Raw genomic sequence first — 27,679 nt, forward strand, 5'->3', positions numbered from 1 at the left:
AAAGAACAAAGAGACACATTGGAGCATATTTACAGATAATAATATGTATATATTTATACAGATTATATCTGTATAACAATTATATCTCAATAAAGCTGAAAAATAAACACAAGCAAGACAAAAATATAAACAGGTCTTTATCTTCGTAAGACTAGATTTTAACGGAAGTAAAGTTAGAAAAAGTTTAAATAAATGCATACCACATAGTTCACACCATGTAGTTCTAGCAGAATTAAAATCAGTTCCCATGGTGGAATGTTCATCACAGCATCGTTTTTAATAGCCCCAAACTGAAAACCAGTCAATGCCCATCGACAACAGACTAGATTAAATAAATTTGGGTATATGCAGACAGTGGAACACTATACAGCTCTGAGAATAAGTGAACTAGTTCTACATATAAAAACATGGGAGAATCTCACAAATGAAACAGTGAAGGAAAGAAGCCAGGCCCAAATAAGGACTTCCTCTGTGATTCCAGTTGCAGTCACTGCTGATAGAGATCAGGCTGGCAGATCCCTGAGCACATAGTGACTACAAGGGAACACCAAGAGGGCTTCTGAGTGCTGGTGACATTCTCCGTCTTGATCTGGGGCTAGAACATAGATGTATTCCCTTTGCAAAAATCCAAGTTATATTCTTAAGATTTGTGTACTTATGTATATATGTTAAGCTTCAATAAAAATTTTTTATTTTTTTTAATTTTATTGAAGTACAGTTGATTTACAATGTTGTGTTAATTTCTGCTGTACAGCAAAGTGATTCAGTTATACATATATACTCTTATTCTTATCCATTATGGTGTATCACAGGATATTGACTATAGTTCCCTGGGCTCTACAGTAGGACCTTGTTGTTTACCCATCCTATATATACTAGTTCGCATCTGCTAATCCCAAACTCCCAGTCCTTCCCTCCTCCACCCGCGCAACCACAAGTCTCTTCTCTATGTCTGTGAGTCTGTTTCTATTTTGTAGATATGTTCACCTTGTGTTGTACTTTAGATTCCACATATAAGTGACACCATAAGGCATTTGCCTTTCTGACTTACTTAGCTTAGTACGATAATCTCTAGGTCCAACCATGTTGCTGCAAACGGCATTATTTCATTCTTAACAAAAAAAAAAACATTTTAAATAAAATTAAAACAAAGCCACACGATGTGATAGGTATTGCCTGGCTATTTGAGGCTTGACATCAGAAACACCTCTCTGAGCAGGTAGCACTGACGCTGAGCCCTGAACAATAAGAATGCGCCAGATAAGTCAAGTTCTTGGGTGAGCACATTCCAGGCAGAGAGAAGAGCAAGTGTAACCACGTGAGCACTGACAGGGGAGCCAGGCAGAGGAAGGCATGGGATGACGGGGAGAAGTAGACAGGGGCCATGTCACAGAAGGGCACCACTGGCTAGGTGGGCAGTTTCTATTTTATTCAGATCCATCTCGAAGCCACTGAAAAGTTCTACATAGGAAATGTTATGAAATGATTTGTACTTTTGTGAGTTTTCTTACCTGTTTAAGCCATAGTTTCATCATCAGTGAAATGGGAATAAGAAAATAAATGATCTAATGCATATAAAGGATTTAACATAGTGCTTAGCATGTCTTCAAAAATTGCTTGTTGTTAATATCTCATTCCTATTTCATAGAATTTAAGATACCAGGAATTGCAAGGTGCACCATTAGTTTGCAGATCTTTGAGAAAGCAAAAAGTGTTGCCAATTAAACTATCACAACACTATTATTTTATCAATTAGAATTTTTAGTTTACCTTGTCAAAGAATTCATTTGGACTTCTTGTTATCTATGTCACTCTTTCAGCTTATATAAAAAGTAAAAATATAGGTTCTTACTAAAATGCCTTCCCAATCAGAATCTCCCTGTTCTGAATCACTTTTGGACTCAATCCTCCAACTCCATGTGTGAGCACTTGTAGGCAACAGCAATGACATGACGGTGGTCACCTGGGAGTCGTGTGATACTTTTGCTATCTATACTGTTTGCCATATAAATCTGGTTTAACATCTCCATGGAAAACAATATCAATACCTGCCACCATTCCTTGTGAACACAGGGAGTGAAAACTGGAATGTATCTGTGGAGTGTTTGGGGTTTCTTGGGAAGAAAGGCACCGTTAGGGTCCAGGCAATGCTACGGGGCCATCCCACCCTCCCGGAGCAGCTCTCCAAATTCTCACAATGAGGTTTTGACCTTACTCACTGCTCCACCCTCTAAGCCAGACCCCCCCGCCCCCAACTCCTTCAAGGAAAAGGAGTTATTTTCATATGTCAAACCATTGTTCAGGTATAATTTTGTTCAGGTAATGGTCCCACCTCTATTATAATTCTTTGTGTCCTGAATTATCTGGCCTTCCTGGGGGCCCTAGTGATTCAAAAATAAGTCCTTATGACCATGAAAGGTCTACTGTAGCAATCCTTTTTGTCTCTACTATTTGAAAAGTTTCCTTTCTTCTGCCTACTAAACTGGTAATTAAATTTTCTTTTAAGTTTTATTGACGTATAGTTGATTTACAATGTTGTATTAGTTTCGGGTATACAGCAAAGTGATTCAGTTATACGTATACATATATATGTATATATAGATATATATATTATTTTTCAGATTCTTTTCTATTATAGGTTATTACAAGATATTGAGTAGAGTTCCCTGTGCTACACAGTAGGTCCTTGTTGGTTATCTATTTTATGTATAGTAGTGTGTATATGTTAATCACAAACTCCTAATTATCCCTCCCCACTCCTTTGGTAACCATAAGTTTGTTTTCTATGTCTGTGAGTCTATTTCTGTTTTGTAAATAAGTTCATTTGTATCATTTTTTAGATTCCACATATAAGTGATATCATATGATATTTGTTGTCCTCTGTCTGGCTTACTTCACTTAGTATGATGATATCAAGGTCCATCCATGTTGTTGCAAAAAATGATAATTAAATTTAATCCCATCAACTGACTCCAGGGAAAATAAGATCCAACACGCTTCTATTTCACCTGCCAGATGACAGCTCCTGCCTGCCTCTCAAACAACCCAAACCAGCAAGATGCTTCCTGGGGTTTCCCCTCTGTGATGCCAGACACACAGCCTCTCATGCCAGACATACTCTGTGAAGACTGCTCTTATGAAGCAAAAAGTATGCGCACCATTCAGGGACCTCAAAGTCACACTTCAGTGGAACACTTTGGTTGAGTCATTGCAGTGTGAAGGTCAGTCTGATTTAATGGAAGTTCTGAATTACAGGAGATTGGTACTCTGGGGTCAGTGGTGCTTTGTGGTTAGGAGGGCAGACTCTGGAGAGAGAGCTCACTGGGTTCAGAAGTGGCAGTGTGACCTTGGGTAAATAACTTATCTAGAGCCTCAGTTGCATCATCTGAAATATGGAGATTACAAGAGCACTCATCTCGTGGGGTTACTGTGAGCATAATATCTGCCACATTAAGAGTGAAATAAAGGTTAGCCACCATTACCATTACTATTATTGGTTTTATTATTCTACTATAACTGTCACTCCACAGATGTGCAGTATGGGGAGAAGAGCAGGTAGGACAACCTGAACCCTCATCTTGTATCTGCTACTAACTGCTCCTGACTGAACAAATCTCTTGATTTCTCTGGCATTTCTTTTATTGACACAAAGTTATGGTTTAATATGACCTTAAGAATATACAAGTAAGGGCATTCAACATAACAGCTTGTGGTAGAAAGGGAAGCTCAAAACCACTACAACTTTGAACCAAGTTTCCATGACTGTAAATCTGGACAATAAAAAAGTCATATCCAAATGGAAAACTTTCAAGTCTACACATAGAAGAGCCTCAGGTATCAGCAAATGAAAGTCTGCATTTATTAAGTGCCTACTAAGTGCACTGTTCTGTGCTAAGCATGACTGATTCATTCATTCCTTCATTTAACACATATTTACTGATCCCTTCTTCCAGGCCCTGATGGAGACAGAAAATAAAAATAAACAGACGAAAAATATTTTTAAAAATAAACAGATGAACAAGGTAATCTCAGATGGTGAAAAAAATGTGTAGAAAGTAAACCAGAGTCACATTTAGGGTCAGGGATACTGGTTACCCACAGCGACCCTAATGAGATCCCTAATAGTATTATTACTTTTTTTTAATGCTCAGGTAATCAATGCTCAGAGTAACTTATAAATCTGATAAATTTGCACAGCTATTAATAGTCTGGACAGGTATTAGAACCTGTGTCTGCCAAGTTCAGAATCCAAAGTCTTACCCACGACACAAATTGCCTTTGTTATATGAGGGTTTGCTTAGTTAACTGTTGTGGCTAGTACAGAGTTATATACCAGGTTGGTCCCTATGATTTATATCAGATTCCAAAGCTGTTAATTCTGAGTTAAAGTGGTCGAACCAGGTGAGGCCAGACACAACCAGACTCTAGTAGTAGAATCTTCCCTGCAGGGTCACAGAGCAGCTGGGGTCATCAGCTATCTTTGTCACATAAAAGTCAGTTGGCATTTCTTTCTTTTTGTTTTTGGCTGTGCCCGCAGCATGTGGGATCTTCGTCCCCGACCAGGGATCAAACCCGTGCACCCTACAGTGGAAGCGCAGAGTCTAACCACTGGACTGCCAGGGACGTCCCCAGCTGGCATTTCTAAAACAAATATTCAACTGCTTCTGTTGTGAAAATTAAAACGAGGCTGAGTTTCTTTTGAAAAGAAAAGCAAAGAAAAACATAAATCCAGAATGAACACTCCCTTCAAATATATTTCTACTCACTGTTCTTTATGCCTTTTGGTCTGGAAGAAAATTATCTCAGAAAATTTTTTTTCTGGAAAGAGAGGGGAACTTAAGTCTTCTCTTTATTGGAGGAGAAAGTGGTGGAATATATGTATTTTCAAGAAGGCAACCCAACAGGAGGTAAAAGGAAGAGAAAGAGGGGGATCTGAACTGTCAATCCATCAGCATGGGACCAGCAGGTCACAGGGCCAAGTTTTACAGGAGACTAAGGGTCTAAAAGAACAAACAATGCAAACCATGCCAGGGAAAGCAAATACACCTGAACAGATGCACATAGACCCTGATGTCCCTAAGACCACTAATATTTAATCTCTGAATGGACAGATGAAATTATCATAAAGTACATACCTGATAAAATTCCATGAAAAAGACTGGAAGCATTATGGTTTCAGAGGGGCTGGAATGAGACAGAATTCCAAGTCTGTCACTTTCTCAAGAATTCATGAACATCCCAAACCAAACAAAATGGTAGGTGTACAATGTTGAAATAGAACCCAGGCTGGCAGATAGGACTGTAGAAATAATACAAAAAAGGGACTGGACATCATTTCAACTAAATAGTAACAGCCAAAATAACAGTAGTTACCAAAGGTGCTTCACAATTGGTCTTGTTCAAAAGTTGAACCTAATTAAACATGAAGCTATACAGGGCAACACAATAGCAAATCACAGAGAGGAAAATACACTCTGCATGAGAAAGCCAAAGAAAGAAACTATCAGGAGAAGTTGAGGGCTTGGGTGTATACACTTCGAGTTATTTCCTATGACAGTCAATATGCCCCCACTAACCCATATAAGTTCATTTCCCTGAGAAACATTTAGGTTGCAATTGTCACTGATTTTCCTCCCATTAAGTTAGGTTCTGAATATGCAAATGACTTTTTATTATAATTTCATACTAAATCAGTATATCCACACAAGTCTATTTCTTACCAAGGTTCCAAAATAGAAGCAGCTGTACAATGGCAAAATTAGGACACCAAGATGAAAAGCAAAGATTACAAGAGGATAAGGGAAAAGTATGTATAGTATCTTTGGAAGCTGCTATTTCCAGGAAAAACAGATATTTTCAAATACAATCAGTCCAATTAATCAGGGCTGCCAAAACTATGTGACCAGAGAAATTTCACTGGGCCAGAAAACTTTGAGAGAATATAATTACATTGGGCAATTTTACTTTTATTCACTCTAAGAAAAAAAATTTTTTCATGACCACATCCACTGTTCCTGCTTCTGATAATGGCATCCTGATAACTCTTAGGGGTCTTCTCTATCCCCACTCTTTGTCCAGGTGGTTTGGGAAAAAGAAACTCTACCCCTGACTTCTGACTCCAGGGATGGGTTTGGATTCCCTCTCAAGGGGGTCAATGAAAAACAAACACATTGCCTCAGGCGACATGAGTTAGACTAGGAATGGGCACTGTCATGTGACCTACAAAAGCAACACCGGAACTACTGAAATTCAATCCTGAGATGTGGAATTCTTGGGCTGGTAAGCATTTTCTGGATTTTGAAATTAGTAGGAACTAAACCTAGAGCGGTAGGGGTGCGGGTGGGGGTTAGGAGAGGGGTTATCTTGCCAGCAAAATGGGAGAATCTGCCTGAGAATGCAGCCCACAAAGAAACATGCAGAGCTGAGACATGGGGAAAAACTGGCACCATAATAATATTTTTGAGCTCCTGATCCAGCTGTATTTCTGGACCCTTCAGCTATACAGATGAATAACTTCCTAGTTTCCTTGGTACCCTCTGACTTGGATCTTTGAGTTGAGTCTTTTTCAAGCAAAAGAATCTTGTTGAAGATATTCATTCTCTACTTCCCATAGCATCTGGCTGCAAATACAACTTTAGCCTACAGGGAATACACCCGGAATCCCTCCTGATAATTTCAACTTTCATGAAGATGAATCAAGAGGTAGAGATCAGGAGAAGGAAAGCTTATTTTCTTCAAATGCATTTGATAAAATTCAAACCTCCCCTATGTGCAGAAGGCCACTCTTACATTAGATTCTAATTAAATTGGGCCAAACTTCTTTTTTCTGGTAGATACAAAGAAAATGCACACTTAGAGTTTTAATTTGCAGCCACAGTTTCATTAATATGAATTGACGGAAGTAAATGGAGATGCTAGGGTCTCTGGATCGACTGACTCAGTCTCTGAATTTCTGCAGAGACCATTTCATACCCTCTCCACTCTCCTGAAGACTACTGTCACCCTCGCCTTGACCACCAAAACCTTCATCCTCAAACTGAATAGATAACTTTGTCTCCTTCAAAGATAAAAAGAAAAAGCTTCAGACAGGAACTTTCAGCTTCCCACCACCAAGTTTCCCAGAATCTATCCCATCCTCTCTTTTACTCCTCTTCCAGGAGAACAAACGTCTTTGTCTATTTCTCCACGTGTCTGTCCTCTGGGTTCATCTCTAAATATTATCAATGATCAGGTCTCTCAACTGCATGTTCCATCTCCGACTCACAACTGAATCCATCCTATCAACATTTAAACATGCTCCAGTCGATCAATTTTTATATAAAATGCTCTCTCTCAATCCAACATCCTATTTCAGCTATACCTTCTAGAACTGTCTTCACTCACTGTCTCCTTATACACCTGCTCACCATCTCAGTGTCCTCAAAGGAGAAAAGAAGGCAATGTGCACCCCCATGGGGCTCACTGTTTTAATTAAGAGACATGAACAGGTAAAATATTTTACACAGAGCCCAACAAGTAGTCAAGTCTCAACAAGTCACAGCATTATTATTCATTCATGTACAGCTGACCCTTGAACAACATGAGTTACTTACAGGCTGTTTTTTTTTCAACAGCAAATACTACAGTCCTAGTATTAGTTGGTTGAATCCAGGGATGCAGAACCTTGGATACAAACAACTCATATAAAAAGGGCTGATTAGGGAATTCCCTGGCGGTCCAGTGGTTAGGACTCCGTGCTCTCACTGCCGAGGGCCCGGGTTCAATCCCTGGTTGGGGAACTAAGATCCCATAAGTCACGCACTGCAGCCAAAAAAGAAAAAGGGCTAACTACAAGTTATACATAGAGTTTTGACTGTGTGGAGGGTCAGCACCCCTAACCCCTGTGTTGCTCAAGGGTCAACTGTATTTAGCAAAGATTTATTGAGCAAGTCTATGTGAATGGTGTCATTTGAGATGCTTTATTATAAACACATAAAATCTAGCTTCTTCCCTCAAGCCTCTCACAGTCCAGAGGGAGAGGAAGAAAGAGAACAGAAAACACACGATTACAAGGCATGCTGATCCATTCTACAAAGTCTGGACCAAATCAATGACAATACAAGCAGAATCACTGCAGAATGCCATGCAGGCTGTGGACTACAGCAATCCAGGAGGCCACGTTCACATGGACCAGATGGGAATGACGCACCCTGAAGTTTTACAACACGGAGGTCCTGAATATAAAGGAACTGGATGGTGAACCTTGAAGTTCTGACTAGGAAGAGCAAGTTCAGTTTCAACGATTCGAGCCACCAAAGTTGGTAAATAAGGGCTCAATACTGATGATCCAAAGCCTATTCAGGACCACTCTTCTACTGGCTCTGACAGCTCTCCCCAAATTTCTTCTCTTCATTCCTTTAGGAACACCAGAAATTATGAAAGGATTCTCTACAGGTTTCTCTGCTCCAGGTGACAAAACTCCAGCATCCAAGGTGTTGTCTGGCATGAGAAAAATCTAGAAGGCTCCTTGATATACCAATGAGGATGAGTTTCTTAAAAACCATATCTCAAATCCAAGGATTAACAGCTATTATTTTAAGAGCACAATGATCTGGGGCCTGCTAAGCCTGAATATCCTACTGGCAATCACTGATAAGACCTTGTCAACTTTGGATCCCCTTGTTGCCCCACAATTGTTTGAAGCAGAAGGCTGATTTTAAATACTTTCCCAACCATCCTAAACCACCTCAACTAATACATTCTCATCAAGGGAACCATCTGGGTTATTTTTGAAATCCCCCTACAGCCTGCGAACTGCCTTCCCAATGTCCATTCCTCACTTCCTGTTGATCAAGTACCTTTCAACACCCAGTTAAAATTCACCAACATTTATTGCACACCCACATATAAAGATGACCAAGAACTGTCTCTCTGCCCTCATCATATCTGTTACACACTCTTCTTTCTCCATGCAAAACTATTTTTAGTCTGGGGTTTCAAGCAAGACCTAGACTCAAAATCACGTTTATTATCCATGCCAATAGATATCACTTTTATTTATATTTTGTCCAACTTTCCCTACTTTCACGATATCTGTTCCCTTAAAAATGATCGTGGCATGAGCCACATTATTTGGGACACAGAGTTCCGTTAATGCCTGGGAGGAGATGACTTACCAACTGGTTCACCAGTGCCCTAAAAGAATGCAATTGCATTACATGGGTAAATGATTTACTCCTGGGGAATATTTTATCCTTTCTGATTCATCACAAGGTCAATTGTAGCCTTACTTCTGTCCCATTTTTCAACATTAGATGCATTTATCAGCTGCATGCTTAATTATCTAAGACTCCAATTCAGCACCTATAGCTATATTATCTCATCCATTTGGAAATGACGTTGAGTGCAACTTACTCTGGCTCAATGCCCTTTTACCCACCGTACATGTGCTATCCTCGTCTACGTCCAATCGATACACTCTCATTTGGCTAGCAAAGGATAGGGTCTTTGACCACAACTTCTGAAAGATCTCTGAAGTTTTGCAGGAACAGGCTAAGGGGACAATAGGTATGGATACAGTGAGCCCTTTTAGTCCATATGCCTATGACTTCCAACTGCCAGTACACAGATACTCAACTCACCATCCCACTGGATGTCTAATGTCCAAAACTAAACTTTTTTTTTTTTTTCAAAACTAAACTTTTGATTTCTCCCCCAGAAACATACTTCTCCCAGTCTCCCCTTTCTTAACTGAAGACAATTTCATTCTTGGAGTTGCTCAGGCCAAAAACCTTGGCATCATCCTTGACACCTCTCTTTGTCTCCTAACTCATACCCAATTCTGAGGAAACACCGCCTTCAAGATATGTAAGAACTGGGTCACTCCTCACCATTTTCACTGCAACAAGCCTGGTCAAGTCATAATCATTTCTCACCTGAATTTACTACAGCATCTCTCCGCTTTCACACTTTACCCCTCTCAAGAGAGGCCAAAGTGACTCCTATAAACTATGTCAGATACTGACCTCTGCTGAGATCTTGCCAGTGGTTCCCATCATGGTCAGAGAAAAGCCCAAGGTGTCTACTTCTGCCTCTAAGGCCCTATTGTCTCTGACCCCTCCCCTCCCTGACCTCATCTCCTTCTGTTCCCGCCCTCATTCACTCTGTCCCAACCACACTGGCCTCCCTGCACTTTCTCAACCAGTCAGGCATCCCACCTGGGAGCCTTTGCCTGGGGTTCCCTCTGCCAGTGATGCTCTTCCAGATGAATCACAGGGTAGTTTACACACATACTTCCCTCCCCTCCTTCAAATGTCACCTTCTCAACGTGGTCTATCCCGACCCTCACTATTTAAAACTGCACCCCTTCCTGCCAGCATCTCAGCACTTCTGATCCCCCTTATCAGCTACTTTTTTCAAAGCACAGATCCCCTTCTGACATTCTATGCATATACTTATGATGTTTATTATTTACTGCCCATCTCTCCCTGTGCAGGAGGAACTTTCATCTCTGTTCACTGATGTGCCCCCATGTGCTTAAGGGCTACCCCAAATAAACACACTAGTGCACAATGAATGCCTGTTGAATGGATGAATAACTAGCTGGGGATGGTCACTGTAATATCTGTTTCCTATTTTTTATCTAGCCTGACAAAAGACAAAGCAGACGCAAGCAGACACCATCCTAATACAGAGATCAAATTCTTTTTCATTTTAATCCTACCAGTTAAGTGATTAACTTAGGCCTAAGGTTTTCTGTTTTATAGTGACATCTACAGTCATTGCATACCCTGGTCTATGTAGAAAACTGCCCTCAATGAGAGGCAATGTCTGTGCTCTGTGCTTAAAATAAAATTGAGGTCTGGGAAAAAAAAAAATGGAGGGGGGATCACTTTCTAAAGTCTTCTCTCACTCTTCTAGCTCAAGCAAATAAGAACTCTAGGAACAACTCTGGAATTTTCTATCTCATTTGTTTTTCATTACTTTTTAGTAAGGTATAGGGATATCATTATTCTCAGTCACCCGAGGTGATTCCAATATTGATTTTGAGATTTTTCCAGCCATTCTATAGAATGCATATCATTTATAAGGTTCTACTTTACTTCTGTGGATATATTTGCATTCTGAATGTTTTAGATTCTCCAGATGATAATATCCTATGAAATATGAGAGCATCCCTTTGAGTTTTGATAATCCCTACCTCCAGCACAAGCTCAAGACCATATTATTTCTTTTTCCATTTTGGTTTAATTCAAACGAAACAGGAATTTTTTTTTTTTTTTTTTTTTACAGTCATCCAGTGTTGAAAAAACATTGAAAAAGTTAGTTGTTGAAGCCTATTTATCTATGCAAATATTCCCACCAAATACCCCCAAATTCTATCCTCTTGAATAAATTTCATACCAGCACAGGAGGCTTAACTCTAGACTTATTTTCTAGGATGAAATTTTTTAAATGCGTGTTTCTATATAGATATATATATATATATATTTTTTTTTTTGGCTGCACCGCAGCTTGTGGGATCTTAGTTGCCCGACCAGGGATAGAACCTGGGCTCTAGGCATTGAGAATGCAGAGTCCTAACCACTGGACCACCAGGTAATTCCCAAATGCATCTTTCTAAAATGTCATTCACCTTATAGTTAAAAAATTGGCTCATATTTTCAGGAAATGGGATGAAGAAGGAACAATATATAAGGATAAAATGATCCCAAAACATAGAGCAATCCTCTCCTCTAATCCAAAGATTACAAATTCAAAAGGCTTCGAGGACCAAAAGGGTAACATAAACAAGTAAAATGGCCTGATAATACACAGTAGGGAGTGGCAGGGACTGTGGCAAAGTGAAGACTCCAAACATGGTCAGTGTTGCCAAATTTTGTATTTGTGTATGATTTTTTTTAAGAGAAGCCAGAAATCTGGATTTTTCAGAGCAATTTCACACTATGTGTGCCTAACATAACACGTCTAGGCCACAAGACTAGAAACTCTGCTCTAAATTGGCATTGTCAAATGTTTAGTACCTAATAGAATTCACAGTGTTCTCCTATACCTTCCAGTTTTTGAAGGACAGCTCAACTATATTTCACAGATAGTAAAAGTCTCCAGTTGTTGTTCCCTGATTCCTAGTTGTTAGTAGGCTCTTGGCGGTAAGTGTTTCTTTCAACCAGTGTAGACTGCTAATATGCCAACGTAGGTACTGCAGCAGGAACCCAAGCAAAAGTAAACACAAACTGCTATCATAGAGACTATCTATATGCTGCCTTTAAAATCCTTGCAGTTATCAACCTACAATCTTCTATCTCTGGGAATCCTGTCACAAATACATCTGACCAGAAGCCTGAAGAGACCCTGGATCCCACATTGGGGAACCCCTTGCTTGGACCACTGGCTTTGATTAATTTCCATCCCAAGCCTTCCCGGTTTTTCTCACTTCATAGCGCATCCGTTACTATGGAAACAAGTACCAAAGACTAGGGCAGAACTGAATGAAACCCCAGCTTTCAGTATAAAAATCAATTGATGTTCAAGCAGGGGTCACATCACCAACCAAGAATATCCATACCAGGTTTGAGACAATGGAGCAGTAGTGTAAGTTGCAACTAGTAATCAAATAATTATTCTTAATGTTTTTCAAGAAGCTCAGTTTATTTACGCTATTGTTGGAAAGCTGGCTCCTAGCTTATGGTTTGCTTCTTTACTTTATTTAGAATGTCTACTTTATATCCATATCCAAAATTAGAATTTGTCTCTAACCAGAAACAGAGAGCATTAATCTTTCCTTCCATGTGTCTTTCTTTTACAGAAAGTAGAAAACAATTACTAGCATACAACTTTTTCTTTTTCTTTCCTTTTCTTTTTTTTTTTTTTAAGGAAACGTATTAGATCAGATCATTGCTAGGTTCCATTCCAGAATTTTAAATCGTGGAATTACTCTTTTGCATTTGGATTCATTTTTTAGCCTAGGTAACATCCATTCATCCACAAACTCAAAAAGACCTGACCTATGTATGTATGCATAAAGCTAGGTGCTAGGGACACAAAGTTGAAGAAACAAGGTATCTTCTTTGGAGTTCTCAGTCTAGTACAAGAAGGGAATAAAGTTAGAAAACATCTGCAAAAACATTCTAATGAGTGCTTTGAGAGGTTTCCCAGAACCATGTGGAAGAATTTGGAAGGGGAGGGGGATAGCTGGTAGGAAATTTTCAATGAGAAGCTGATCATCACATGATAAGATGTTCATGTTGGGGTGGGAATGAAGACAAAGACCAGATCAGAAGCTGATACCATGTCTAACTGAGAGATGCCATGGGGAGTGACAGTGGGGCCAGAGAAGGGCATGTTCAAGAAAGTTAAGTTGATGAGATTTAGGGACTCCTTCGGTGTGAGGAGAAGGGAGAATAGAGCCAGCTTGGAGCAGTAAGACAGGACACAATTTGGAGGTAGCTGTTATCTTCAAAACTCTCATAAAGGGCAAAACAAACTACTTTAACTCAAGTTATAAATAACTGTTCTTCAAATATTACTGGAAAAATCTTTTTGTTTCCATATCTCTAAAATCTAGAGAAGAAGGAACATTGTCCTAAAAACCACACAGGAAGAAAGCCCTACATTCAGTTTCTGTAAGATTTTCTTCGCTTTAACTCCCCTCCTCCATCAGTGTTTACATTTTTAGAGGTTAAATTATACCCACGTAGCAACTGCTTCTACTTTGGAGGAAGAAGCTTTCTTTGAAACAAATGAAGTATAAGTTTTCTACTCTTTCCTTCCAAGAAGCTCTCTTCCTGGGTCAGTAAACTGCAGTGGGGCTAAATTTGGTAAAGGGGCAATTCAGTTGACAGTAAAGAACAATTAGCTGGGAAGTACATTTGCATGACACAAATGACTATCCTTAAAAGCAAAGGTATCATGTTCGATCTAGAAAATAGCTAAAGAGTTTCTTAAATAGCATGTCAAGCTTGAATGTGAATTTGAATTGAGAAGTGCAGCTAACAACTGCTGACTCTATCACAGATCTATTTGCGATTGAAGGTGTGAGTGACGGAGCTCTCCCCCATCCTCCCTCCGTCTGTAATTTATTAAAAGAGTGATGGAAGCAATAATGTTGGGATAAAGTCATCTTGATTCAGTGGGACAGTGATGTAATGGAGGCTTAGGGATATGAACTGTGCTTTATAGGAAAGACAAAGGGACTCTTCATTGCCAATTTACCTTCAACACCAATGACACAAATGGCAATTTCCTTGAAAACTGTTAGAGGGAATCCCATAACTGACATCTATTTTAAAATGTAAATTAAATTTGTTTTTTATACATGCAACCAAAGATTGATTTCTGGTTTTCATCATACGGTTAATCATAATACTGAACACATCAAGGTAGTGAATGCCTTTCCCTTTTCTTTTCCTGAGGAAATTTACATGAACCGAAATGCAAAATCAGAGGATTTGAGAGTCAAAGAGGGTTGATTAATCCAGCGATTCTTAAATTATTGAAGGTTCAAGGACTCCAAACAAAACTTCTTATCTACTGAGTTGCCATATGCAACAGTCTATAAGGACGCTGGATTCAGATGAGTCAGGGTTTGACTCCTCTGCATGACATTTTGCCTTGAGTAACCTACTTTATAGAGCTCTTATGATGATTAATTAAGATACACAGGTAGGGACTTCCCTGATGGTGCAGTGGTTAAGACTTCGCCTTTCAATGCAGGGGGTATGGGTGTGATCTCTGGTCAGGGAGCTAAGATCCCACCTGCCTCATGGCCAAAAAAACCCCCAAAAAACAAAAACATTTAAAAAAACAGAAGCAATATTGTAACAAATTCAATAAAGACTTTAAAAATGGCCCACATCAAAAAAAAAATCTTAAAATAAAAGATACACAGGTAAAATACTTGGATGAGGGCTTAACACATCTTGCTCAACATGTTAGCTATAATCACAGGAGTGCAAGCTACTTTTCTTATAATTTACATTGCTGCTGCATGAGTAGCAAATTGTGTGTGTGTTTGTGTACGTGAGTGCATAACTGAGTGTGACCTTTTTAAAACAGTTACCCGAGCAGGCCCAGTCCTAACATTTGAGAGGGCAACAGCACCAATGGGGTCTTAATGACGATATATCTAAATATTTAAATATGATAAATCAAGCTAAAAATTGTTAAATAGGTTCTATCCGCCTAGCCTGATAAATATGCCTCCAAAACAACCTAGAAGCCAGGTTTAAACTTAGAAGACTGGAGTGTGATGAATTGGGAGATTGGGATTGACATATATACACTAATATGTATAAAATAGATAACTAATAAGAACCTGCTGTATAAAAAGAAAAAACAAAAAAAAAACTTAGAAGACTGGAATCCCAGAACGTGGCTAAGTAAGTGGATCCAGTCTCCCACCCTGCCACCTTGCTCTTTCTGCCCTGGACTTGAGGTCCTGGGTGTGGACTATGAGCTCCATCCACACCTCCCACCAATAAACAGTCTTTCCTTGACCCGCCTTGGGCCCCGGAGCCTCATGAGAGGGCAAGTCCAATGTCCCAGGTATGCAAAGCAGGGCACAGTGGGGGCCAAGGTAGCACATGGGCTCTGAGTGGTGCAGGAGGGCTTGGCTGGAAAGGTACCCAGAGGCTGAAGAACACAGCAGGTGAGCTCTTTACGAGGCAGTATCCAGGGGCCCCTCTTGGTTAATTTAAGATTTCCTCTGTCCTGTTTTTAGTGCAATTAAAGAATAATTACCTTTTTCTTTTTGCTTTCCATTTGCAAGTCTTCTTTCCTAAGGGAAAAGTTTATAAACAGTTATAAAAGCAATGTGAACCTGAGAATAACCTGAACAACCACAGACATTTCCTATTTATGATGAGACTGATCTATGGGTGATTTTTTAGTATTACAAATCAAAAGTTACTTGAGCCCAGAGCCCAGTATTCACAGTGGACTAAACTCAAACACGACTATAGGACTTGCTCAGTGTAGGATAATTCAGAATAAAAAGAAGCCTGGACTTGTGCTGTGGTCCCATCCATTTCCAAACTATATCTCTTGCTTCCCCTAAACTGTTTCTTTCAGGTCATCCTTTCACTGGCTCTGGTCTCACCTGAGAATGGTGTCTTCCCTTCAAAAATCCTGCCCATACGTGAAGATCAAGTCTGAAAAGCCAGCTTCTTCAGGACATGTCCTGCTAACTCCAGGAGAAAATAGCATCTCCTGTGTGGGGCACCATCGTGCACACTGTACCACAAACCTTGAGTTCCTTGTGATTCTACATCTCAGCAGATGTTCCCTCTGAGGGGGGAGGTGGGGATGCCTGCTATTCAACCCTGTTGGTCCCCAAGTCCTGGGCTAATGAACATTTTTATTCTTTTTGTTTGGTCTGGCTTGGGTTTGGTTGTTTAGCACCCATACCGTCTTTTTTGGTTCTCTCATTGGAAAAAGGGTCATGGGACTGCGAGTCAAGGTGCCTTCCCCTCCCTGATGCCAACTGAACTGGGGGATGGGGTGGGGGGAAGCTCCAAGTACAAAAACCAGTGGACTGGGGCCTAGCCTGGGCAAAATGTTCTTGTTTGGAGCCTGTTTCTCTAGTCCATGATATCTAGACTCTAGAGCTGGCTAGGCTCTGGTTTGCTTCCAAGACTGTTTTTTGCTGGTGGTGGTGGTTTGTGGGGACACCCCCATTCCTGGCAATTCTTTTAGCTATCTGATAGCCTTCTAGTAAATTCTTTTTGCTCCAGTTACAGAGTTTCTTTCACTTGCATGCAAACTAAGAGTCATTGCTGACACACTTGGCAGAGCCCCTAAGACATAATCAATAAATGTCACATAAATGAATCCTTATAACCTAAATGTGTATCGTTGCCATATTTGTAAAAGTGAGTGTTTTTTTCTAACTCACAATATGTTATCATTGACTAAATTTTGAAAAATTCAGAAAGGTATAAAAAATATAAGCCATCCATATTTCTACTGCCCAGACAATGCCTAACTTTGTTTTCTTTCCAGTTTTTATATGCCTATCTGTGATATTTCTGAAACACATATCATTGTAATGCAGTAGTACATTTGGTTAATTCCAGTTAAAATTGTTGTGAAGGTTGTTCCTTGTTATTACATAATCTTTGAAATGATCACTTTTAATATGTGCCATAGTCTATCACTTGGGGGACTTTAAAATACCTTTAACCCACCCCCAATTTTTTTTTTTAAATAAATTTTATTTATTTATTTATTTTTGGCTGCTTTGGGTCTGTTGCTGCGCACGGGCTTTCTCTAGTTGTAGCGAGCGGGGGCTACTCTTCGTTATGGTGCGTGGGCTTCTCATTGTGGTGGCTTCTCTTGTTGTGGAACACAGGCTCTAGGTGCACGGGCTTCAGTAGTTGTGGCACGTGGGCTCAGGAGTTGTGGCTCACAGGCTCTAGAGCGCAGGCTCAGTAGTTGTGGCTCACGGGCTTAGTTGCTCCGCGGCATGTGGGAATCTTCCCAGACCAGGGCTCGAACCCGTGTCCCCTGCATTGGCACGCGGATTCTTAACCACTGCGCCACTAGGGAAGTCCCCACCCCCAATTTTTATATAGATTGTTTTCAAATTTTTTATTATTTTAGAATATTATAACAAACAATCCTCCATGTAAGTTTTTGTCTGCATCTACTTCCTTAGCAAAAACTAAAAGAAGCCAGAGAACCAGTGTGTCAAGTAATCTGAACTTTTAAAAGCTTTTGACATATATTTTTAAATTGTTCTCCAAAAAGGTTGTATCATGTAATTCTTCCACCAGTAGTAATGTGAATGTCCTTCTCACTGTATCCTTGCCAGTACTGAGTATTTTATTTATTTTTATTTATATACACATATATACATTTTGCTGGTTTAATCCATGAAACATGGCATCTCATTTTTGTTTTAATTTCCATTTCTGTGATTAATTGTAAGAATATTTATTAAATATGTATATTAGCCTTTTTATTTCTTCCTTTTTAATTATTCAGATATTTGGGCAATTCTATTGGGGTGTTATTTTCTACTTACTGATATCTAAGAGTTCTTCGGTGTGATTATTATATTAACAGTTCTGTCATGCTCAGAGACAGAAAATATTTTTCTCCATGATTATTTTTTGCTTTAAACTGTATTTTTTTGCATGCAAAAGTTTAAAATATATTCAAATTTATCTTTTGCTTTATGAGTCGTTCCATTAATTTTATATTAAAAAGTCACTGCCCTAAAATTATTAAATATTTTTTCTGGCTTTCTCACCTGGCAGATAAACTTTCCAATTTGGAAAGTTAGTCTAGTGAGTCATGTAAACAGAGGTTCTTAGTTGAATGTTTTCTATATACTTAGTCAACTTCCTTGACTCTTTGGTCAAATATTCCTGTTTCAAAATGCTTTCTCCATCAAGTTCTGTTTCCAAAAACTACCTGAGTCTATTTCTAGACTATTCTATTCCATTGAGCTATCTATTGATTTTTACACCAGTACTACTCTGCTATAATGATTATAGTTCAATGATCAGATTTATTTTTCTTTCTGAAAGGGCAACTCACCCCAACCTCCATATATATTCTTTTGCAAAGTTTTCTTGACTAATGTCATACAATTATTCTTCCAGATGAATGTTAGAATCATTTTCACAAATTTTCCCAAATCCCAATGCAATAAAACTATACAACTGATGGTGGAAAAATAACCATATCATAATATCTATCTTTCTATCCAAGAATAAGGCATGTTTTCATTTGTTTGTTTCTTATTTTATGTGTCTGGGTAAAATTTTATAGCTTTACTACATGAGTCCTTAGATATTTTTTTCCATGTATTGGTATTTTATGTACATTTCCTATTCTTCTTAGATAATATATATTTTTGTGGATTCATGAACAGAGTCATTGTCTACTGTATTTTTAGTTGGTAAATACTGGCATTTGAGGTAATCCTTGATTTCTGAACATGTATTTTATAACCAACCACCTTACTGACCTCTCTTATTAGTTTCTTTAGGTTTTAGTTGACTCAACTGTATATCCATTGCTTTTAAACAAGATCAAGATACAGTGTCTGATTTCCTCCTTGCTTAGGTAAAAAGTAATACATAAGCATATGCATTAAATGATACTTTTATTTATTTTTACAAATCACCTATTATGCAACTACTAAAATGACATGAAATTGAGGCCACCCTAGAAATCCAAAATATAACCTGTGTTCCCGTGTTGAACCACCTTCATTTCCCTCAGGTACTCAGTCTTGCTATTGAAAACTACCAGAAAGGGCTCTAAAAGAGAGAGATTAAGTCAATTCTCACTTGGATTAAACAGGACAGATAAAGCAATTCAGCTGGTGATTAAGAATTCTGACAACTGTGGAAGACAAAGAAACACACCAGGAACCTGTTTTCACATAAAGAGCAATTTGGCTCCTATTTTTAACCCCAGAGACAATAGGCAAGATAATTTTTAAAGTAGAGCAGAGTCCACCTAGATATGTTCAGAAAGCAACTGCGTGCACTTCTATATATGAGCAGATTCTTTTTTCCCCAGAGAAGCACAGGTTTCCTATTTTGAAAGATCAGGATAATAGTATTTAATTATTAATTCATCAAATATTTGTTGTGCATCTAATTTGGGTTCTGTATTATTGGGAAAGACTGGAGAGCCATCTGTAGTAATGAGTAGGAATAGGGATGCAGGAGAACCTGGCATGTAACAAAAGCTCAATATATTATTAATTATTATTATTACACATCAGGATTATTTATTGTTACCGTTAATCTCTAGAAGGCTAAAAGTCTGGTTCACCACTGTCTTCCTAGGGCCTAGCATGGAAAATGTAAATGTCTAACAAATATTTGGGAAATTTTGTGGACTGACATTTTCACAAAAGCCTCAGTTGCCAGAAAATATTTTGACTCAATTCTTAACTTCCCACTTAAAATCAATTCTTCAAAGATGCATTTGTTAAAGCCAAGAAAAAGTCAGAATGAGATTCTAAATTGCCCTTTTTATATAAGTAGTAAAGAAAAAAGTTTCTAAAAAATCATATCTTTAAATTGGCACAGAAAAATGCTGTGAGGAAGAGTATTCATTCCTTTACTCATTCACCATTTATTAAGCATCTTCTACATGAAAGACACAAAACAAAAGGCCATCACAGAGCTTACAGACATTAAATGAATAGCCAAACAAATAAATAGGAAACTGCAAATTGAGGTAAGTGCTATGGAAGAAAAGTAGAAAGGTGATGATAGATTTGGGTTGGTGAGGAAAGGAGATCAAGGAGGCCCAAAGGGGGAGTACAGCTTGGACTGGCAAAGTATAGGGGAAAGTGCTTGGGATGTTCAAGAAACAGATCAGTATGACAGGAGTCATAGAAGAAGAAGAAGAGATGCCCAAGATGAGGCCAGCAAAGTCCCCAAGGCTCCAAGAGTCTCTGGAAACTGTCCCAGGTACATGAATGCATCTTACGCAGGGGACTGACATGATTCTATCTGTTCTGGATAAAGGATTGGAGCGGCCAAGCAGAGAACCAGGAGTCTTGTTAGAAAGTTATACTAGTGGACCAAGTGAGAGATGATGACAACTTGAAGTTTGACGGTGGTGGCAGTGGGGATGGAAAGAAGAATCTATCAAGATTTTAGAGATATATGTAGAAGACAGAATTTGCAAGAATTTATGATAGTTTTTGATATGGAGGACAAAGGGAATAGAGGTATCAGAGATGATTCTTGAGTTTCTGGCAACTCCATGGACAGTGGTGCCATTTACCAGGATAAGAAAGATTAGAAAGGTGTTAAGATTGCAGTATTTTTGTTACTGCTGTTATTTTTGTTGTTTAATATGGTTTTCTGCTCTTTGTTTGCATTGTGTTGGTGGGGTAGCAAAAAGGGAGGAAGGCAAACATTAACAAATCCATTTGGGACAGGGTATGTCAGGTATGTTACCTGTACAAGATTGAAACCCTGGACTGACTTGGTTTCCAGACAAGTGACATTTGTATAAATGAGATACCTTTGAATGCTGCTCTTCCCTACCATGTTTGGGTACATAAAACCTCAAACATGTTAGCTGAATTAAATAAGCTTTAAAGTCTTTTCTGAACCCATACTATTTTACGTTTACATCCTGCTGGTAGGCTGACATAATACTAATACTGTCATTAAATATAGATCATAGGGTGTACCAGGCTGAATAGTGTCCCCCCAAAATTCATACCTAACCGGAACCTAAAAATGTGACCTGATTAGGAAATAGGGTCTTTGCAGATGTAATCAAGTTAAGATGAGGTCACACCAAATTAGGGGGGTCCTAAATCCAATCTGAATCCAATACAAATGGTGTCCTTATTTACAGAAGGGGGAACTCCACCATGTGAAGATGGAGGCAGAAATTAGAGTTATGCTGTCACAAATCAAGGAATACCTGCGTCTGCCAGAAGCTGGGGGAAGCCAGAGAGGATCCTCCTCTTGAGGCTTCCGAGAGAGTACGGCCTTGCCTAAACCTTGCTTATGGACTTGTAGTCTCCAGAACCGTGAGAGAATAAATTTCTGCCATTTTAAACCCTCTAGTTTTTGGTAATTCGTTATGGCAGCCCCAGGAAACGAATACAGTTAGGAAGATTAAATGAGATCACATGTTTGAACTTGTCTAGCTTAACACAGGGCACAGAGTACGGGCTAAACAAACCTCCATTTCCCTTCCTCTTATAACAATCACCTGCATTGGTTGTGGTTTAGATTATGAGTAATCCACACACCTACCCATTTAAGTCTTAAGGTTAAGTCTTACTAGTTCTAGACTTGTTTGACAGATGAGGAAACTGAGGCTTGGGAAAGTTAAATAGCTTGCCGAAGATCACAAAGCTAAATATGAAAGCGTCAGAGATCAAACTCAGCTGTCTCATCACCAAGGTGACTAGACAGCCTAGAACACCTGCCTCTTACACCTGCAACATTTTAGCAAAATAGCAAAGTGAAGGAGTGGGGGGAGGCACAGTCAAACTGTTTTCAGTGCCTGCAATTAAAACTCATATTTGTTAACGAAACAACAATTTCAGGGACCTAGTACAATCAATCTCCACCCATTCACAGAGGAGCACGGAAACCGTCATTCTAAGAGCAATTATATCAATGAATTTGCCATCAACTTCTACTGCTTCCATTAGCAGTGCTTCTGCTTTGCACATATGTATTCCAAGTCAAGGTATTATCATCAGACTGGACATTTATGGCTTTAATTTAATTAAGTGCATTTTCTTCTAGCATCTCCCATTTCATTTTGATGATACTCTAACTCATTCTTGCCACCTAAGGAGCCCATAAAAATAAATACTGTAAGTCTGGAGGGAAGTGTCTCTAAACTTGAGATGTCGCAGATGTCCATCCTTTAAATTATAAAGCAAAAAATAAAAGCATATTCTAAATTTACCTTCCCTCCCTAACTCAGTGAGTTGTAGGGCTGAATAAAACAGACGTACAAATGTAAGGTGCAGAGCTGTTATTATGGAGTGTCAATTTCGTAGAATTCTAGTGTAGGAGGGACTTCTAAAGAGTGGCCTAGTCCTTCTGCACTCAGGTAACATAGTATCTACCTAACCTCAGAAAGGAAAAGGATGCACTGACAGGTTTTGTGAGTTACCTAAGACCCTATGCCTATTTCTTGGTGGAACCCTGTGGAATGCCAGGTTTCCTGATTTACCCAAAAGTGTATTCTGCCTTCCAAAGCTGTCATTAACTATTAACGATGACACTTTCCTCTGGCTTTGTACCAACTTTCCTTTTTTTAAATTAATTTGGCCTTAAAAAAAAAAAAGACCACCATAGAAACCCCCAATGCTTCAAATTCCCTTAATTAATACCTAATGAATTGCCTCGCATCCCAGGTTTAAAGCTCCAGATACACACACATGCGTTTAAGAAAGGCGAACATGCTTCTCCTTCAAACTGGGCACTGATGATCTCTGGACTTTTCAAGTTTACCCTCCAGGAGGCCGACATCGCAGGAAATTTTGACAAGAGTTTGAATCCGAGATTCTCTTGCACGCTTTGTCCACACCCGTGCCCACGAGCAGAAGTTCTCTCTCTCCATTACAACCCACCACGCGCACACACGCATACACCAAGGCAAGTAACAAAGGAGAACACAGCCCCATAAAGGCTCAGCTATTGCATCCTCCAGTCTACACCTGCCAAGAGACAAAAACCGAACGGGAATCCTGCCCTGGCAATATGTCCAACACTTCTCGGGGGAAGCAGGCACCGTGGCACCCCCCGGGCGTGAGCGGCTGTATACACAAAGAACTGGTGCTGGGCTTGCCAGCTGTCCGGGGGACCAGTGCACTCCCAGGACTGGAATCCGGGGTTCTCCCCCACGCCCTCCTGCCCAGCAGAAAAGAACTACCCTTTATTTGACCCATAGAGAGCCCAGGCTGGATGGCAGCGCATGGGTGTGGGGGGCGGGGGGGCGTCCCCGGATCCTTTTCCTCCAGCCAGCCGGTCCCCAGCCTTTGGCATCTCCTAGGAGGTGCACAATTGCGCGCTGTCACAGACGTCCGTTTCTCATCCTCTCCCGGCAAACCAAGATGCCCGGGTCCCAGCCGTGCGCATCCCCGCAAGCGCCCCTCCCCGCGCCCGTATCCACCCAGGCAGCCCCGCCAGGCGCGCCTGCCTACCTGGTCGCTGGCTGTCAGCGCAGCGGCGGTGCCTGGTCCCCTTCTCCTCCTCGGCTGCTACAATGCTCGGAGCGCCATGTTCCGGGTCTCCCCGGGCGCACGCCGGGCAACTACTACGGGCAGGGTAGGGGCAAGGGGGGCGGGGGCCAGCGGGAGGGGGTGGGAGGCTAAGCCAAAGCTTTCTACTCTCCACGCAAGCCTCCCCCAGCTACTGAGCATGCCCAGCTGCCCGGCTTAGCCCTAGGAGGACTTTCCAGGAGCGCACGCAGCTGTTCCGGGTTTTCGTGGCAGCCGGCTGGAGGCAGGCGGTAGCAGCTGCGGGGTGTGGGGGTGGAGAGGGGTCGGGGGGGAGGGTCGGGGGAGTGTCTCCACGTCGCGGAGCTCCGAGCTGGAGAAAGCCGCCTTTCGCCCATCCGCTCACACTTTGCCTCTGCCCTCCTCGGCCCGGCAGCTCCTGCACGCCTCCTCCCCACACACTCCGGGTTTGCAGAAATTTTGTACAGGACCAAAGCGGCTCTGAGCTATGCTTAACGGGAGAGCAAAGGGAGGAGGGGGCGGGGCTGAGAGGCAGATCCTTCCGCTAGCCTCATTGCTATCACCTGGACCCGTGCTTCTCAAACTTCAAGGTGCCGAGGAATTAAAATGCATATTCGGATTCAGTTGGTCTGGCCTGGGGTCTGAGATTCTACTGGCCAAACAAGCTCCCAGGCGACGCTGATGCCGCTGGTCCTCCGACCACACCGAGCAGCAAGGATCGAGAGAATCCCTCTCTCTGTGACCTCTGAGTGGCCCTCCTTCAGTCAGCCACCCCAGAAACGTTCGCTGGCACCCACAGAGGCCCCTCCTACCTACAGACGGTTTGGCATCTAACAAGTGAAGATGCCCTCGGGATGTTGTGCCCACCCGCGAGGAATCTTAGTAGGGCTGGGGTCTGAGTGCCCATCACAAACTGGCTACTTTCTGACTTAGGATTTGAGGCTTAGGGGAAGCTGGACTTGTCCATGCTTACTTTGCTAGTTGGGTAGCAAACTACTTGCTAGGTGAGCCTCTACTCAAGTCTGAAACAGCCTGACTTGACTGTCCCCCTCCTTTCCTGATATGAGACAAAAGCTCAGACTGGGCATCAAAGTGTCAATTTATTGTACATGTAATGGTAAGGCTGGGCTTGCCCAATTAAGAAGACTGACAGAACATGATAAGAATAAGGCATTTATGTACCAAGAGATGACAGTGCTTTCTGTTGAGTGATGTTTGGATTGAAGCTTGCAAAGATACCTTGTGGTTCATCTTAAATCCCTCGGTTGCCCACTCCCTTCCCAACCTCTGAAGGCTCCAACATTTTTAAGAATATTTACTATCCAGGCTACAATGAGAGAGATTCACAAAACCAGTCGTCTGTTTTCAACCTCGGAAATGAAGAAGTCACACCCTTTTCTGTCCTTAACTGCCCCAATAATACCCTCAGGAGCTAGCGATATGGTATCTGATCCCACTACTGGATAGCAGATTAAAAATAAAGGTTTGTATCTGTGGGTACCCTGTTACACTCAATAACTCTCAACAGTTTTCTAGTTAATGGTACAGTATTTATCATTTCCCTCTTGCTTGTTTCCCATTTGCTCAGTACCCTCTGTGTAGTAGCTGTCATATCAAAACAGGAACCATATGATAAATGGATGATTATTTTTCTCCCTCAATATACCTATGTATAAAGGAGAAATATGTCCTGGTATATCATACCCTGTTTTTCTGTTTAAAGGAATAGGAGTCTCTAAATCCATCTCTTTATTTTCTAAGTCACACACATAGCCCTAACTACCCACCTAACACCCCCACTCCCACTCCCACCATTATTTGCATAAATATTTTCTATTTTTTACTTTCTTGCATGTGTGCTTGCACAGATGCAAAACCCAGAAATTATAGAGTTGTTGTTTATTTGTGATTGATTGGTATCAATGAATTAAAATTTTGCTTTGAAATATTGAACTTCACTGACTTAAACTATCTTTCCTGTCCTACATAAAGCTTGTGTTTCTGTGGTTGTGTCTACTGGTTAAATACTATGATTATTGTTAGTTGCCTCAAATTCATTTAGGAGTTATGCAAGGTAAACATTCTAAATGAATAGTAATACTATTTCTGTAAACACTGCATTGCACTAGATCCTAGGGGTTTTCTTTTTATACAGACAATGACATTTCTTGAGAGTTTAGCAGGCAAGATACTAAGGACCAATACCCGTGGGTGGGAGACATAGGGGGCAGGGATAGGTAGAGGTAGAAGTCGAGCTATAAACGGGCCAGTAACAGCCTTGGGCCCTCCAGGGAGCTCTGGAGCTAGGATGACCCTTCAGAGTTGTCCTGAGTTGGTTTGAGTTGTCCAGTCCTTTATATACTAACATTAATTATTGAGTATGAGCTGCTGCCTTGCAAGGGACTTGAACTTGAGACAAGGCAGCTCCCTGAAGCTGAGACAATCCCTGAAGGAGAGAACAGCTGGAGGCCTTCTTCTGGCAGTAGTTCCACAGCTGGGGTAACAGGTCCTTTATTTAAGGGGATCTGGGTAATACGTTACTTTGTCCACTACACACTAATACATTTATTGACTATATCAATTTTGAATACACAAACTAGGACTGCACTAATTTGTCAGAGGGATTCCAAAACTTTATTTTTAAATAGGTAATAGACTTTCTCCAATGCTCAGTTCTAAAAGTTGGAAAATAACCTGTAATCAGCAATTGGGATTGTTGGAGGAGGTAATTGAGAGGACACGACCTCTGGTCGACCCCTGAGCTGGATCTGGGTGATCAGAGGCTCCTCACCCCCTCCCATGTCCTTGAAATGTACACCCTGCCCACTGTTCCCACAGTGGGAGCCGGTTCCAAGGACACATGAGAGAGAATGTATTGTTGGGACCATCAGAATGGGGTATTTGACTGAACCTGAAACTGCACCTCATAAGGGACTCGAACCCACAATCTTCCAGCTGAAACCGCACAACTTGTCTCAGGACTTGCTGAAGCTCAGGTCCTTTATGTCTCGCCTCAGAAAGAATTCAGTGAGAGACAAAAAGTGATAAGTAAGAAGTAGATTTATTTCACATAATCACAGCAACATCTTTTTTGACCCACCTCCTAGAGTAATGAAAATTAAAACAAAAATAGACAAAAGGGACTTAATTAAATGTAAAAGCTTTTGCACAGCAAAGGAAACCATAAATAAGACAAAAAGACAACCCTCAGAATGGGAGAAAATATTTGCAAATGAGGCAACTGACAAAAGGATTAATCTCCAAAATATACAAGCAGCTCATGCAGCTCAATATCAAAAAAATAAACAACCCAATCAAAAAATGGGCGGAAGACCTAAATAGACATTTCTCCAAAGAAGACATACAGATGGCCAAGAGGCACATGAAAAGATGCTCAGCATCATTAATTATTAGAGAAATGCGAATCAAAACTACAATGAGGTATCACCTCACACCAGTCAGAATGGCAATCATCAAAAAAATCTACAAATAAAAAATGCTGGATATAAAGCAGAAACTAACACACCATTGTAAAGCAATTATACTCCAATAAAGATGTTAAAAAAATTTAAAATAAATAAAAATTAAAAAATAAATAAATGCTGGAGAGGGTGTGGAGAAAAGGGAACCCCCATACACTGTTGGTGGGAATGTAAATTGATACAGCCACCAATGGAGAACAGTATGGAGGTTCCTTAAAAACCTAAAAATAGAACTACCATACGACCCAGCAATCCCACTACTGGGCATATACCCAGAGAAAACCATAATTCAAGAAAACACATGCACCCCAATGTTCATAGCAGCACTATTTACAATAGCCAGGACATGGAAGCAACCTAAATGTCCATCAACAGAGGAATGGATTAAGAAGATTTTGTACACATATACAATGGACTATTACTCAGCCATAAAAAGGAACAAAATTGGGTCATTTGTAGGGATGTGGATGAACCTAGAGAGTGTCATACAGAGTGAAGTAAGTCAGAAAGAGAAAAGCAAATA

At 40.4% G+C, this 27,679-nt stretch overlaps 1 protein-coding gene across 4 annotated transcripts in view; it reads right to left on the reverse strand.

Moving 5' to 3' along the window:
* The window catches only part of PAK5 (p21 (RAC1) activated kinase 5), a 320,997-nt gene extending 297,095 nt beyond the window's left edge, over positions 1-23,902 (reverse strand). The window contains exons 1-2 of one of the 4 annotated variants that reach the window (XM_082359051.1): positions 23,639-23,898; positions 15,718-15,754 (exon numbers count right to left, since the gene is read on the reverse strand). The gene's annotated coding sequence lies outside the window, so the exon portion shown is untranslated. Of the gene's footprint in view, positions 1-15,717; positions 15,755-19,172; positions 20,377-23,638 lie in introns of those variants that run through there. The other 3 variants (XM_082359050.1, XM_082359049.1, XM_082359052.1) reach the window with 3 other exon arrangements.
* Between the last annotated feature and the right edge of the window lie 3,777 nt (positions 23,903-27,679).

The sequence above is a fragment of the Balaenoptera borealis genome (assembly GCF_965194805.1).
Source record: "Balaenoptera borealis genome assembly, chromosome: 16".
Classification (NCBI taxonomy): Eukaryota; Metazoa; Chordata; class Mammalia; order Artiodactyla; family Balaenopteridae; genus Balaenoptera; species Balaenoptera borealis.